General features: G+C 63.4%; 1 protein-coding gene across 2 annotated transcripts in view; it reads right to left on the minus strand.

The window, feature by feature from the left end:
* Window positions 1-1,790, minus strand: part of OSBPL2 (oxysterol binding protein like 2) — a 35,469-nt gene extending 33,679 nt beyond the window's left edge. Inside the window, exon 1 of one of the 2 annotated variants that reach the window (XM_044262716.1) lies at window positions 1,741-1,790. The gene's annotated coding sequence lies outside the window, so the exon portion shown is untranslated. Of the gene's footprint in view, window positions 1-544; window positions 568-1,740 lie in introns of those variants that run through there. The other variant, XM_044262715.1, reaches the window with a different exon arrangement.
* Window positions 1,791-14,473: the final 12,683 nt, after the last annotated feature.

Below are 14,473 nucleotides of genomic sequence, written 5' to 3' on the forward strand. Positions count from 1 at the left end.
CAAAGAGTTGGACGGCAAGGGGACTATTTCAGCAAAATCTGGGACAGCCAGATGAATTAAATATTTCAGAAGAAACACATCGGTTTTATAAACACTCGTGCTCACAAGAAATGACAATCTGGGGGCGCCTGGTTGGCTCGGTGGGTTAAAGCCTCTGCCTTCAGCTCAGGTCATGATCTCAGGGTCCTGGGATCGAGCCCCACATCGGGCTCTCTGCTCAGCGGGGAGCCTGCTTCCCTTCCTCTCTCTCTGCCTGCTTCTCTGCCTACTTAATGATTTGTCTGTCAAATAAATAAATAAAATCTTAAAAAAAAAAGAAATGACAATCTGTCAGGTGTATATGCCCGAAGAAGCACAAACGGACACAGAGTACCGCAAGGCAATCAGAATATTTCAAAACAAAACAGGAGGAGGAGACTGGAAATAACGTGGGTTTCAAAAGGCAGCATGGGGAGGGGGTTAAGGTGTAAACACTGGAGCCAGCCTGCTTGGGTTCGAATCCCTGCCGGTCCCCTAGCACCGGGGCTTGGAGTAAGTCACCCACCTCTCCGCTCCTTGGGCTCCCCAAGAGCGCAGCGAAGGAGGCGGCACCCCAGAAACCGAGCGGGCGCGGTGCAGCCGTCTGCGGAAAGCAAGTGCTACCTGGACAGGCCGCCGGAGTCCGGAGCTGCCGTCCGTCCACACAAGGGCGCGGGCGGCGACCGGGAAAGCCGCTCCCGGGGAAACGCAACCGCCCGTGCACCGCCCAGTTCCCGACGGCAGCACCGCGCCAGGCACCGCGGGACGAGGGTTGGCCCTGACGCCTCCTGCGCGAACAGGGGGGCCGGGAACGGGCCGTCCCGAGCACTCACCGCGCGCCGGGCTGGGGCGGGCGGGGGCCCCGCGTCCGCTCAGCGGCCCCGCAGGTCACCGACACGCGCTCCCGGGAGGGGGCGGCCGCTGGGGGCCGGGAGAGCGCCGCCCGCAGGCGCGTCAGGAAGGGCCCCCCGCCTCGCCGCCCAGCGGGGAGCCTCGGGGCCGGGTCCTCCCAGCACCCCCGCCGGGCCGCAGGGGTCAGGCCGCAGCAGGCAGCGGGCCCGGCGGGGCGAGGCCCGGTCTGCAGAGGCGCCCGCGCGGCCCGGAAAAGGGGCCGCCGCCGCCGCCGCAGCGGAGCGGGTTGGGTCGGGTCTGCAGCCGCGCCCGGGCGGACCCCCGGGGGAGAGCCGCGGGCGAGAGCGCGGCCCCCGGAGCAGCCCCGCGGCCCGGCCCGCGCGCTCGGCAGGTCCGAGGCTCCCCGCGCCCGCACAGCCCGCGTCGGACCTGGGCGCCCTCCGAGCCGGCCGCGGGCCGCAGCCCTCCTCCCACAGGTGGTCGCCGGGCGGCCGGGTCCCCGCGGGCCGCTGCCCTCCGCGCGCCGCGCGACCCCCGAGCGCGCCCCCGCCCGCCCCCCGGGGCCCCGCCGCGCAGCCCACCCGGCTTCCGGCGCCGCAGTTGCCCGGCGACGCGGGGCCCCGCCGCCGCCCCCCGCCCGCCGCCAACTTTCCTCCCAAGTTTCCCCGGGGCCGCGGGCCGGCGGGGCGGGCGGCGGGGGTCGGGCCGGGCTCGGGGGGCGGGGACGGGGCCGGGTCCCGGCCTGGCCGGCGGGAGGTGGGCGCGGGGCCCCGGCTCCCCTCCCCCTCCGCGGCCCCGCCCGGCCTCCCGCCCGCCCGACGCCCGCCGAACCCCGCCGACGCGGGGCCCCGGGGGTCCCGGGCCACTCACCTGGACCGCGCTCCCTCCGGCGCCGGCCGAGCCTCGCCGCCCACCCCGCCCCCGCCCCGCGGGCCTGCGACCCGCTGACACCGAGGCGGAAGTGCGGCCGGCCTCCGGGCAGAATGACAGCCCGCGCTCGCCACTCGCAGCGCCCGGCGCCAGAGCGTCAGCCGCCGCCCACCCAATCAGCGGCCGGCGCGGGGGTCGCGCCGGGAGGCGGGACTATGCTAATCGTTTAGCTGGAGTGGCAACCCCCCTTTGCCCCTCGAGAGTCCCGCCCATGCGGAGGAGTGACGCCACGGAGAGCCAGTCACAGCCTGGAGAGGCGGGGTTATGCAGATATTGACCCTAAAGGGGCGGGAGAGAGGGAGGAAGGGGCGTGGCTGAACGAGTTGAGTTTACAAACAGCGAGTCAGGTGGCAGGGTCGCTCCTTGCGCAGGTAGCTCAGCGCCCGCAGTCCCGACCCCTAGGGACGGGCGGAGGCGGGACTCATCCTCCCAAAGCCGCGTTCGTCAGCTCAAGAGTCTCGCAGGGCTCCCCATCGTCCAGCTTCCTTGACAGACCATTCATCTCTCGTGGAAACCTGGCGCCAATTTACCCTCTGGCTGCATCCCTGACAGTTCATTCCTCTGTTTAAAACCACCGATCTAGGGCGCCTGGGGGCTCAGTGGGTGAAGCCTCTGCCTTCGGCTCAGGTCATTATCCAGCATCCTGCTCTCTGCTCAGCGGGGAGCCTGCTTCCCCCTCTGTCTCTCTGCCTACTTGTGATCCCTGTCAAATAAATGAAATGTTTGTAAAAATAATAAATTAAATAAAATAAAAATTTAAAAAACACACCGATCTGTGGTGGCTCCGTGATTGAGCCCAGAAGCTCCGGAGTCAGACCCTGAGCTTGCATCTGTATCAGCTGTGTGGCCTTGGGCAGGTTGAATAACCTCTCTGAGTCTCTGAGCATCCAGATTTTCCTTTGCAAATCGGATTTCTCCCATTCTCATCCCCTTTAAATCATGGGTCTGGTTTGGAGTAACAGGAACCAGGCCAGTTGCTCAGCGTCAGAGCAACTGGTTCAGGAGTGAGCAAGAGACCCTATCCTAACCATGAGGGTCAGCCCTGGGACTTTTTTTGCGGAGGGGTCAGAGAGCTCAGGCCAGAAGGGAGGCTGAGCCCAAATGACTCTCCCGTCTACCCATAGACCTCCCCAGAACTGGGCTGGGTGACGGAAGGAGGCTGTGTCTGAAGCCACTAGTGGGCATTTTGCCACCGTGAGGGAAGGAGCCACCAGGGAGAGAAGCCAGCCCAGAGGAAAACGAAAGCGGATATCCTGAGTCACCTGGAACAGCTACACCTGAAGCTCTGTCCTAGGCTTTTCGGTTATATGAGCTTTTCTATTTTCTTTGCTGCTTAAGTCTGTTGGAGTACGAAGGAGTATGGGTCCCTGCAGCCCTGAGAGTACGCACACATTACCCGTGACCGCAGGGCGCAGTGAAACGGCCCCGCTCACTGCCGCCCCTTCCACGAAGCCAGACCCACTGGAGTCTCTGAACTCCCTCCTCAGAACATGATTCCTCATTTCTAGCAAGAAGGATGGACAGACAGGTTGCCCACAGGGACCAGGGGTGCCTTGAGGGCAGGGGCCGGTCTTGACTGCCCTGTGAAGATGAGGCCGGAGGGCACAGTGGGGCCCGGGCTGCATTTCTGCATCCAGAAAGCCTGTCATCCCCCATCCTGGAGGCTGGCCTGGCTTGGTGGTGGGCCCTGTCAGCGGCGCCGTGCCGCCGGCGTGCTGGGACTGAAAAGGAGCTCTCCCTACCTCTGCTGTAGAGAGAAACAGGGAGGGGGTGGGGCCAGGCCTCAGAAACAAAGGCGTTGCCATGGTTACCCCTGAAGAAACCGACCCCAGCAGGCGCGGGAGGTGCGTGCAGGCCCCCAAGCCAGGACAAGGACAAGGCCTGTTGCCATGGAGATGCTCCAAAGCTTCCCTTGTGGGCCTGGCCCAAGTCCAGTGCAGGGTCCCGAAACCACCATCCATCACCCTGATGGGTCTCTAAGAGTCTGACCCAAGGCAAAGGACATGCCCCGAGGGGTTCAACCTACTAGCCTACCCCTCCGCCGTGACCCCTAGGCCGAGCGCAACATCAGACGCCTTACCGTCAGAGGAGAGGCCGGAGTGGACAGAGGCTCCTGTCTGCCCATGGACCCCCCCGCGGCTGAGCTTGACCACCTCTGCCCTGGCCGGGGGTTGGGTAGGGTCTGGCTGCTACTGGGCCATGCAGCTGGCGTGTGTCAGTTTACCCCCTTTAGACAGATGCAATAAACCGAAGTCCTGGGGCCAGCTGCAGCCCTCCCTGGTCCTCACGGCCAGGACTGAGAAGGGGTCCCCTTCCGGCCGATGGCTGGAAGGACGGTGCATGGGTCCCAATCATGATCTAGGTCAAAAGGCTGATTCCAAAGGCTAAATTCTCTAAGAATGGGGCGCAAGGCAGCAGTGGAAGAGGAGACAGAGGGTTTGGGGCCGCGCAGCGATGGTGGCGGTGACGACAGCTGGCGTTCCCCAGGGACCGGTGGCTTCTGTGTGTGCCACGGCCGATCAAGTGGACGCTGCGTGTCGGCCTCACTGTGCAGGAGGCACAGACTAAGCCTCAGGCATGTAACGTAACTCACCTCAGGCCTGCAGGGAGGAAGGGGTCCAGGCACCATGGGGTCCTGCAGACCTGTGGCCCAGCACGGGCCAAGAGCTCATTGGAAAGGCCCACGCTTCTAGGCCTCTAGGCCTGGGGTCTGCCCCAAAGTAAGATGCCCTGGTATTCCTGGGTGGCGGGGACCTTGGCAGCGGGGGGCTCATGGTGATATCAACTGACCAATTCCCTGCCTGGTGGCGGGGGGCTTTTCACAGAGCCTCCTCCACCCCGAGCACTTGGGCCAGGCTTGGCTCCCAGGGTCCTCTCTGGAGCGCCCCATCCATGTGTGTGCTCTCAGAGCTTTGAGAAGTGCTGGGCTAGTAGATAACTTTCAGGGTGGACTGTTCCCACTGGACCTGCTCTCGGACCAGGCCAAGCCCAAGAGCGACCACTGCAGTCATGTCTGTCAGTCACTCACCGTCCCCAGAACTGGATCCTTTCTGTCCCGGCTCCTGCATGAGCATCTACTGATACCACGACCCATGCGTCCTGTGGGTAGCTGACCCGTGGACCTGAAGCCTGGCGTGCTGGGCTCCAGAAATCCCAGCTGTGGGCACCTGCGCCCCGACTCTGCCTTCAGGAAGCACATTCACGTGAGTTGTCCTCCTTCACGTGGTGGCCTCCTTCCAGCTGCCGCACCAGGGGGAGGCAGAACAGAGACGATCACGCCACCTTCAGATGGGGAAACTGAGGCTCAGGGACCAGAGCACCTTGCCCACTGCAGAGCAAGTCTGCAGCCAGAGCTGCCCCGTGAGCCCAACAGGGCTGGGTGTCCAGGAGTGCCCGGCACTTAGCCGTGCTGGCCTCGCCTTTCCCCGTGGGGGGCGCGGCCCGAACTCACTCCTTTCCCTGCCACCCCCAGGCCTCTGGAGAGGACATCTTCCGCTCCCTTCTGTGGAATGCCGGGGAATCTTCCCTCTGGATGCCGCTTGGGCGGCCAGAGAGTGCTGGCCACCGAGGCCTGGCCCCGGCCCTCACGTGGCCCAAGCAGATCCTTCCCCATGCAACTTTGTCGTCTCCTCTGCAACGTGACAGCACCCGGCTTCCCCATCGTTGCAGGAGAGTATTTTTAGTTTTGAACCCACCACGTGAAGAGAGACAAGTTATCAATAGCAGCGGCAAAGGGCTTTTTCTTTTTTTTCCCCATGGCTTTGGGACCTGAGCAATCTGCACCCGTTGAATTCTGCCAAAAGAAAAAGAAATGCATTCCTCTTACCAACTTTTTACCCCGCGGCTTCCTCACCGCTATGCCTCTGCCAACCAACTCTTCCCAGCTGGACCCCAGCTGATTCAGCAGCGCCCCCGGCTCTGGGGCAGGAAGGCGGCCCCGAGGTCAGTCTGCCCCAGGAAGGAATGGGCAGGAGTGAGCGGACCCCCAGAGGCCAGGATGAAGGGAAGGCAGAGGCCAAAGCCCTAGAACAGGCAAGCATGAGGGGACTGGGGAGGCCCTGACTTCCACGCTTATGGAGTTGACACGGGCCCCATTTCTAGCTTCAGGAGCAGCCCTAGCCTTTATTGAGCTCTTACTGTGTACCCAGCGGCAGCCTAGCATCTGTGAGTGCACCTTCCCAAACCAGGTGCTATGGAACCCCAAGGCCTTTCTGGCTGTTATTAGGTGTTTCTGGAGGAAAGGGTTCCACGGTCAAGAAGATTTGGGGAGGAGCTCCTGGGTGGCTCTGCCTTCGGCTCGGGTCATGATCCCAGGGTTTTGGGATCAAGTCCCACATCAGGCTCTCTGGTCAGCGGGGAGCCTGCTTCCTCCTCTCTCTCTGCCTTCCTTTCTGCCTACCTGTGATCTCTGTCTGTCAAATAAATAAATAAAATCTTTAAAAAAGAAGAAGAAGAAGAAGAAGAAGATTTGGGGAAAGCTATTAGAATAAAGCCAACAAATGTCCCCCTCCAATGCAGGGCATCCCAGGGCCCTTCTCACGCTGGTGTACGTGGTAGCCTCCTGGAGACAGAAGGCCCAGCTGCAGACCCAGGATTTATTGGAACTAGGAAACTTTTTTCCATGGAGTGTTTTGCACGATCCTGGAGTGCCCTCCTACCTTGCTGGGGGAACATTTGGACCAGCTCAGCTGCCTGTCCTTTAGGACTAGTTGGAGCTACATATATAGGAACTCAGAATAACACAGCCTTCCACAAGAAAGAAATGTACTCTGTCTCACCATGATACAACCCCGGGCTCTCCAGGGCCGGCAGGGGGGGCCATGTATTATCAAGGACCCGCTTCCTGTTGTGCCACTTTTCCAGAGCTAGGTTCCATCCTCACATTCACCTCATGGCTCAAGACGGCTGCTGGCACTCCGGCCATCTCATGCATATTCGACCAAGAAGAGGGAGGCAGAGAGAGAAGAAGCACAACAGTGCTGCCCCATCAGGGGAGTCAGCTCCCTTTGAGGGTCTGTCCCTGACAGCACCAGGCACTTCTGCTCACATCTCACTGGCCAGAACTGCATCCCATCTCATTGTTGGAGAGACAGCAGTGTTTTAAGAAGAGTGCATTGCCAGCCTGAACAAAACAGAGGACCGGATGGAGAAGGTTATAGGTGGGTGCTGGTCAGAGGATTTGCCTGCTGGCCTCTCTGAACAGAGGTCCCTGAGCTGGCCCAGAGTCCTGTGGCTCCCAGGTCTATGCCAGCTCTGGCCAGGGCAGGGGCAGAGACAAGATGGGCTCTGGGAAGAGGCCACACCGGATCCAAGGGCGAGCTCTCGGCTCCAGTGCCCGAATCCCTTGTTCCACGTGGCTCAGGCCCCGTGCCCAGAGATGCTCAGCGCTGTCCCTGAGCACTGAAGTACTCACCGGGCACCCATAGGGTCCCCCTTCCTGGCTGTGCCCTGACTTCAGCAGAGGGGTCCTTCTGGCAGTGGAGTGCCGACTTTGCACGCCTGGGGTTGCCGCCATGGCCGGCGTGGGCCCAGGAGGCCACTGGGGACCCCAGGCAAGGGGAGGGGAGCACAGGCTCTGCTCCTTCTCTCTCCACCCTTCCTCGGGGCCCACATGGGACGGCAGGGGTGTGGTGCCTGTGAATGTGGGGAACCGGTAGGGCAGGCTGAAGCAGGAAGGACAACTTGGGCTCGTTCAGTTTAACTTGCCACGGGAGCTGCCATGGGAGCTGCCCCGTCGGGGAGTCAGAGGCGGCACAATTTAGCCAGCCTGGGGTCCAGGGAGGAGCTGGTCACCGGGGCACCCCCGCCCCAAGCAGCCACACTCTTCCTCCAGCAGATGGGGTTGGGGGTGTTGGGTCGGAAACACTGTGGTCTTTGGGGTTCTTCTGGGGGTCAGTGTGCTCCCTCCGTGCCATCCCTAACAGGTGACGGCAGGGCAGGGGGGAGGCAGGGACAGCAACCGTGGGCCAGGCATGCCCTAGGCCTGCCTCTGTGGCTCAGAGTGGAGGGGCAGGATGCGGCCCCAGCAGGCTGGACTGTGTCCCCCGCGGGAGGCGTCTGGCTCAAAGACACAGAATCCGGGCAGTCCTGTGAGACTCCGCGCTGGAGTCGCTGCTCTGTGGCCGCCGCCGCCGCCTTGACATTCTTAATTTCTGGGGTGGGGTCGCATTTTCATCTTGCCCTGGGCCCCACACATTCTGCCGGTGGCCCAGACATCCGGGTGCACGGGGTGCGGCCTCACCGGTTCCGGCTGCGGGAGCTGCGCACACCCAGCTCTGTCCCCGCCCGGCAGGGCGGCAGGCTGCGTGAGCAGGTCGGGTTTGTTCTGGGGAAGAGGCCTCACGCTGGGAACTTCGCCAGGGCTGCCCCAGCTCAGGGCAGGTGGCCTGCCCGGGAGTCGCACAGCCCAGGGCACACCAGAGCCAAAGGCAGCCGGGCACCTCCACCCACTCACCAGCCTCGGGAGCAACACTGCTTCCCGGGCTCCTGGCCGAGCGACACGGACTGGGTGATCTGCGAGCGTCCCCAGAGGCGGCAGGAGGGGGTGGGGCGGTCTGAGCAGGTAGCTGGGGTGCCGGTGTGGCCCGTGCCAGTCCGGGCCCAGCCGCTTGCGAACAGGGGGTCTCTCCAAGCCTGTTTCTCCAGGGCTTGGCGGTGCCCAGAGGAGACCGAGGCTTTCGGACACCTGTGGAGGCCGGGAGGGCACAGGCGTGGGCGAGCCGAGCCGCTGATGCGCTCCCCAGCGTCCATCCCGGTCTCCAGGAGCAGCCTGGGTTCTCCTGCGGGCCCCCTGCCCACAGCCTGACCCCATCTCCCGTGCCAGGCAGGGTACATGACGGGGGCTGGCGATAATCAGGCAGCCCAGGGCTCTGTCACGAGGCCGTCCTCTGTGCCCCACGGAGGGCAGCACGGCTCAGCCTCGGCCCGGGAACGCAGGCTCCAGGGAAAGGAGTCTCGGGGCCCACTTCTCCACACATGGGAAGAGATCTCTGGAGCCCTCCTCTCCCCAGCGGGGGCTCCCGGGCCGGGGCCACCCTTCCAGTTGGTGCATGGGCGAGTCACTCAGGGACAGGTTCCAAGGGGCCCCAGACGTTTCCAGGAGCCTTTTAGCCACCGGTTTATGCGGTTTGCACCATTGTACAGATGGGAAAATAGAGCTCAGGGAAGGGCTCATTGCTCATCACATGGGCTTCCGGCTCTGCAGAAATCCACAGGGCAGCTCTAGTAAATGTGAGAGGGTTATTCAGTGCCAGGGAAAGGTAGACCCAGGCTGAGTCTGATAGGGATAAGGAGGGGTGAGGGAGAGGGCAGAGGAGTGGGGGGAGAGGGCAGGAGCATGGGGGAGAGGGCAGGGGCTGGGGGAGAGGGGAGAGGGCAGTGGGGGAGAGGGCCGGGGTAGGGGTGTGGTGAGAGGGTACGGGGGATGGTGAAGAGGGCAGAGGCGGAGGAGAGGGCAGGGGGTTGGTGAAGAGGGCAGGGGCATGGGAGAGGGTAGGGTCATGGGGGAGGGGTGGGGGGGTAGAGGGCAGGGGTGGGACTGGGGAGAAGGCAGGGGGAGGAAGAGGGCAGGGGTGGTGGCTGGGGAGAGGGCAGGGCGGGTAGAGGGCAGAGGCTACAAGAGAGGGCGGGGGGGAGTGGGCAGGGTGTTGTGGTGAGGGGGCAGGGGTGGAAGCAGGGCGGAATGAGCAGGGGTCTTACAGGGATAACAAGCTCCCCCTTCCCCCAGGGCCCAGGAGAGACCCCCAGTGGGCCTGCTGCGCCTCTACAGAAGGCAAGTCTCTGGTCTGGGTCTGGGCGCTGGGACTCCACTGTCCCCTTTCTACCGGTTGCCCCGGTGGAGCCTTGTTGGAACTAGTCCCCCTCAAGGACTTGGGCCACCCCTTCCCAAGCTGGGTCCAGTAACCCCAGCCCTAAACGGTCAGCTCATTTGGCATTTTCCTGACCCGCACAGGCCCCCTGGGGAGCCACCCCAAGCCCCGGGCGACTCAGGGAGCTGGCAGAGATGCCTGGCTGGGGCCAGGCTGTGGGCACGTGAATCCCCTGAATGCTGTGTCTGGAGGGGAGCAGGGCGCAGGGCTCCATGGGGTTGGGGGCATCGGGGGTGCCCATCTGCTGGAGGCCGGACTGTGCACACCCACCTTCTGGGCCCAGCTTAGTGCTTCCAAGAACAGCACGGGCAAGATGAGGACGAAGTGGGCAGACCCTGAGGCTTCTGGGGTGGGGAGGGCGGCATGGGGACCCATGGGGCGGGAACAGAAGTTTGGCCAGACTTTAGGTTCCAGGGCCAGATCCGGGCCTTGGGGGACCCTGACAAGGTTCAAGATGGGGACTGTCAGCCTCTCTGCCTCCCCCCAGAGCGGAGCCGGGCAGCAGCCCATTGGGGGAATGGCCTGCGGCAGCCAGAGCCCCAGGGCAGCCCCCAACATGGCCCAGCCCAAAGGTGACCCTGTCCCCTGCCCCAGACAGACACCCGTCAGTGGTGCAGCACGTGGTGCTGGCCCCACCCGCCCAGCCTTGACCCCCAGGGCTGGGGTCTGCGGACGGACTGCGATCACCAGTCCCACCCTGCCTGGCCATCAGAGGAGAGGGCTCCTGGGGGACAGGAGGTGGAAGGGAGGGGGCAGGTCAGCCCCAGATGGCACGCCAGGGCTCTGATGGGCTGCGATGGTGGTGCTGCCCGGCAGAGGGCACGAAACAGCAGAAACACGCTGGGGTCAGGGCAGGACCTCCAAGGACAGGCAGATGGCAGCTGGCCACAGACCAGCTGCCGGCCTGGCGTCCAGACAAAGGGAGGCTCAGGGCAGGGAGGGGCCAAGGCCCCGGCAGGTAGCTGTGGGCTTGAGGTGCCGCTGCCGTCAGCCTGGGTCACAGCCACGAAGGCCTCACCCAATACTCTTCATGATGTGATGGAGGCTCCCAGAATGGGCCAGGCTCCGAGCCCTGCAGACCCTCCAGAGGCCCCACACCAGCCCACACGCAGCCCAACCCCGGGAGGGGCAGTGGGCAGGATCTGAGCTCTCTTTCCTGCTTTCTCCATCTTGGAGTCATGTTTTGCCCATGGAGGGAACCTGTACAGATGAAACGTGTTTCATTCATTCTGCAAATCCTTCTAGCCAGCCCCGGGGACGGGGGGGCACGTCCAGAGGGACAGCTCGGATCGAGGAACTTTCTGGCAAGTGCCGGTGTCTCTTTCCTCAGAGAAGGGCATTTGTTAACCCTCTGGTCCCTCAGCTGTCCGCATGTCCCTCGGACCAGACCTCTTCCAGGCTGCACCTCCTCCAGGAAGCCCTCCTGACATTACCTTTCTTTCGTGTTTGCTCTCTCCACCCAGGCACCATCCTCGGGACGGAAGAGCACAAAGGGAGGACATTTCCGAGTCTGCTCCCGTTAGCCGTCCACACTTGCAGCGCGCTCTGTGGTTCTGAGCCCCCGCCTCGTCTCCCTGCCCTCAGCCACTCTGCTCCCTCAGTGGAGACCAAGGTCCTGGAGGGGGTCCCCCCAGGCAGAGTGAGGCAGGAGAGGCTGCAGCGGGGTTTGAGGGCCGCTGACGAGGCTGGACTGGGTAGCCCAGCTCTGAGCTGGCAGCACCGGCTCCCGGCGAGCAAGAAGTAGGCCGGGCGGGGCTGCCGGCTTCCTCCCCGCAGGCCAAGCGGAGGCGCCTCCAGAGCAGCCTTGCCCGGGCTCTGCTCTTCCCGGTCTGCCGGGTCTGCTGGGGCACAGAGCCACCCTTACCCCTCATGTCCTGCACACTCTCTCACCCTGTGCCGGTGCACGCAACGGAGGCCCAGAGAGAAGGCTCTCAGCTGCCTTCAAGGACCTCTCCCGGGGGGTTGCTCTCAGGGGCCCTCCCACCGAGCTCTCTGTGCCCAGGATGGAGCCTGGGGCTCCTTGGACACTGCCAACAAAGGCCCTACTGGGGAAAGGGCTAGAGGCACCCCCCGACCCCCAGGGTAGCTGCAGGGGGCGACTTTGTTTCCCTGCCCCCCACCCTTCCCCCCACCATTCTCCCTCTGCCCTCCACAGGGGTGGGGCTCTAACGGTGTCAGCCGAAGCTGCTGCGGGCTCAGGCAGTGATGCCTGACTGCCTGAACCAGACCAGTGGGGCTCAGTCTGCCCCTCCTTTGTCCTACAGAGCCGAGGAGAGCAGAGGAGGGCAGCCTGCATCTGTAGGGAGATCTCAGAGAGACATTGCCTGCTAGGAATAGTGAATACAGAAAAAACAGATGGAAAGAAGCAGTTCTTGGAGCTCCTGGATACAGCTGTGTCTGAAACCCACCCCCTGGACTTTTCAGTCACACGCAACAATAAACACCCCTTTCCTTTAGTGCTTTTTAGTTGTTTTTGTCATTTGCAGCCAAACAATAGCAACTATATCCTTGGTTCTCCTGTCCACTCTCTCCTTCCTGCCATCTGGGCCCTGGGTCCGACACAGCTCTGTCTCTAAAGGCAGGGAAATCAGACTCAGCATTTATTCCAAACTGGTGGCCTCCAGAGCCATTCTGATCACACACGGGCCCTGAACTCATCAGGACGCACTGGGAGCTGGCTCAGAATGTCACCAGGAAAAAAAAAAGAGAGAGAGAAGGAACAAAAAAAGAAAAATCTGCATTCCCATATTCAAATGAGCTCCTGCAGAAAGAGAAAGCAAACAGCAGTGGCTCCTCTGAAGACGTGTCACAGTGCCGGACCAGCGCCCTGACAAGCGCTCCGGCACATGCGCCTGGCCAGAACTAGCGGGACGATTGCCCTGCTGGCCCTCGGTGGCTGCACTCGCTCATTATTCCTCATTAGTGGGCTACGTCCCGCGCGGCAGGGGCCCTGCTCTGCGGGAACAGCACCGGCATGCAGTCGGTTGAAGGAGAAAGGTTTTTCCAGCACAGTGAGGGTGGCTAATGGCAGAGCCCGCTGCCCCGTGACAGCACAGGACACAAGGGACGGCGTCCTGCTGGTCTGACGTGGGCAACACCAACTTTGTTCCTCCAGCACGGAGAGGTGGGCGGGCTGCTGCTGGGCCAGGCTGCAGATTCCGGGGCTGGAGCTGGGTCCTGGGGGGACCTGGTGATCTCTCCTCTGGGATGGCCGGTGGGCAACTGAGTCTCAGAGCACCCCACTGTCCCCCAACTTGCTTTTCCTGCACAGTCTGGGCTCACGGGGGCAGCACCCTCCTCTGAGCCACCAGAATCCAAACCCTCAAGTCATCCTTGACCTCCACCCTTCCGTCACACACGTCATGGGGTCAGCTTCAAAGACACCCAGAACCTGGCCAGGGCTTCCACCTCCATGGCCACACCCCTGCCTGGCCAGCATCGCCCTCAAGGGAGCACCCTGCCCCTTGGTCCCTGCCCTCAGCCCGGCCAGGCACTCTGCACTGAAGCAGGGGTGCTGTCACAGTGTCTCCCCCAGCCGTCCTGGGGCTCTCCCTCAGCGTCCTCACCGTGGCTGGAGGCAGCACGGGAGCTCTCCCCACAGCCTCCCCTTCCTCTGGGCTGCACCCACAGACACACACTCCCACTCCTCCGAGCTCCCCTCTGCCCAGAACACTGCTCCGTCCAGACCCCCCACCCGTTCCCCCTCCCGCCTGTGCATCTTCACGCAAGGGTCCCCTTCGCAGGGGACACGCACTGACCGGCCTTTCAACGTTGGAACCTGGCCCGTGTCGGCTTGTGTTCTCCAGGGGGCGGACACCGAGATGGGGTTCAGGGTCGTGAGATGATTGAGGGCACAGGCAGGAGATAAAGGGAAAGGGAGCAGGGAGGAGCTCCCACCCCGCAGTGCAGGTCTGACGCCCGTGCAGGGGGAGGCGCAGGAGGGCGGGTGGGTAGGAAAGGGGGGCAGTCACGGGCACCTTTGACAGTCTCAACCCGTCCCACCGGAGCCCGGAGCGCGGACCACCCCTCGGTAACCCTGCTCGTGGCAGCCAGGGCCGTGACACCAGCCTCCTCATTCTCTCTGAGCAGCGCCGCTCGTTGTGCCGCAGCCGGTCTCCCTGCACGTGGGGGCTCCTCCGGGTGCCCCAGCCGCTCTTCCTGGGGGGAGATCGCCGACAGCGCGGTAGGCCCACCAGCCCCGTGACTACAGCTGCTCTCGGGGCTCAGCTGCTGCTCCTTCCTTCCCTCCTCCGCCGCCCAGCCTGCCTGTCCAGCCACACCCCGCCTCTGCTGTCACCTCTGCAGGTCTTGGGGGCCTCCGTGGGGGTGTGACCCCCATCCCCACTCCTGAGGGACTGAGCCCCCGGTTACCGTGCCTCCTCAGGCGGGGCTAGGTGCGCCGTCCACGCACGTAACGGTCACGGGGTAGGCACCACAGTGCCGGGAGGCCCCTGAATGCCACACGTGTCCCCCACTCCCACCCCGGGCCGCTGGAAGTACCAGCAGCCGCACCTGCTCCTGCCGGCTGGCTGAGACTCCCGCTGGCTGCTCCTCTCTGGGCTCTGGGGCTCAAAATGCCGGGGAGGCAGTGGAAGCTGGTTTGGTGGGCTCCTTCCCATGCCTCCCAGTGAGAGGGAGCCCTGTCGGGGAGGGGCCTGTAACAGGGCCCCAGGGGCCAGGGGGACATTGATTCTTCAGTGGCCACAGGGTTCAGGATGCTCGTTCCCTTCCCGTTGGAAGCGTAGTGCCATGTAAAACTCTCTGATTCATGACAGTGCGGCGTGAGGGTGGCACCCATCCTCGCG

Source organism: Neovison vison, chromosome 8, assembly GCF_020171115.1.
Source record: "Neovison vison isolate M4711 chromosome 8, ASM_NN_V1, whole genome shotgun sequence".
Classification (NCBI taxonomy): domain Eukaryota; kingdom Metazoa; phylum Chordata; class Mammalia; order Carnivora; family Mustelidae; genus Neogale; species Neogale vison.